This window comes from Anneissia japonica, unplaced genomic scaffold, assembly GCF_011630105.1.
Source record: "Anneissia japonica isolate Jap-2015-1 unplaced genomic scaffold, ASM1163010v1 scaffold15590_len24771_cov137, whole genome shotgun sequence".
Taxonomy (NCBI): domain Eukaryota; kingdom Metazoa; phylum Echinodermata; class Crinoidea; order Comatulida; family Comatulidae; genus Anneissia; species Anneissia japonica.
Window position 1 is genome coordinate 20,001 of NW_022757436.1, and position 1,600 is coordinate 21,600.

The following is a 1,600-nucleotide window of genomic DNA, read 5'->3' on the forward strand; positions in this document are numbered from 1 at the left end:
GACGCTCGATCACGCCCACTTTGCTCTCGGCAAGGAAATACTCCCCATCGTCGGACCCCGGACCTCGGACCCCCCCCCCTCGGGAAAATCCTGCTGGCGCTACCCTTGGTGAGAAAGAACATATGAGAGCTAGAATAATAATAGTTATTCGGGTTTAAATGATGTTATTTAGACAGTGCATGATATGGACGTACGGTAGGATATGCTTAAAGTCTATACAACCAATATCAATTATAATTGGGGTGAAGGAAGGAGGCGCAATTTTCTACTCTTGGCCCCGGGCGCCAAAACCTTTAGCTACGCCACTGTGGGCGTGGTCGGGCGTCCCTCAATATCCGTCGAAAGTGTTCCACGGAGTTCCCCCCACCCCCGGGAAAAAAATAACAATTTTTGGTTTGAAAGGCTTACTTAATCGACTAATATGTAGAAAATAAGCCTAATATGTAGAAGATAAGCCAGACCTACCGGACGGGGCCCTGAATACAAAACATAGCTGAAGTTATGCATGACGTCAACATACGAAGCCACGCCCCCTCGGCTCTGACAACCCGTTGTATATTTTGCCTTAGCAATCCAACCTTTGCTCTAAATTTTAAGGAAGTGGTTATTCGCACAAGCTCTTATGAGTCTTATTCGCATGGTAGACATAGCCAATCAGCATTTAAGGTTTCATGACGTAACGGCTGCCATACCGCAGGGGCGGATTTAGGGGGCCCGCCCCCCCCCCCTTTTTGGAAGGTAAAAAAAAGAAAAATAAAGGAAAAAAGAAAGAAAAAGAAAAAAATGATAGCCCACAACGCCTCAAATGTTATTTTCGGGCGTCTAGAACATAGGCGTAGATCCCCCTTGTCAAATTTGACAAGGGGGATGGTCCATTGTATCATCCCCCCAATATTTTGACTATGTATGGGATAAAATGGAGCTTTACACACTTCAAAAGACTGTCACAGAAATAACTTGCACTGTCTTATGCGCTTGCAAAGATGAAAATTAGCATAATGTATTAATGTTGATAACAAAATTATTTTATCTGGTACCAATCTAAGCTCTTCTTTCCTTAGATGTTAGATGTGCTTGCAAAGAGAGCCACATTTCACACTGAAGGGTGTGTACGACATCAGTAATGTTATGTCAATTCCAAGAATGTTTAAGGTTTTATCGGTTGATGAGGAATTTGATTGATTAGGCCTATAATAGCAAATTGCATCAATTTATTTTGGCAAAAACAAGGTTTCCAGCTTCATAGGGGGGAACATCTCCTGTCCGCACAAGGGCACACATTGGCGCTAACACCAGGCGCGTAACAGGGGACTTGGATCAGAGTGGGTATTTATTTTTTTAATTTTTTATTTCAACCATCTTTAAAGAGGGTAACCATTCTAGTTTAGCCCAGTAGGTTAACTGATATTCAGGGGCCCTCTTTAATAAAATTAAAGAACAGTACAAACAGATCATTACAACATAATAATAATAACAATAATAATAATAATAATAATAATAATAATAACAATGATAGTAATAATAATAATGATAATAATAATAATAATAATATACAATCCTCATTTCCCGGTTAGTAATTTACCATACCCCACCCCACCCC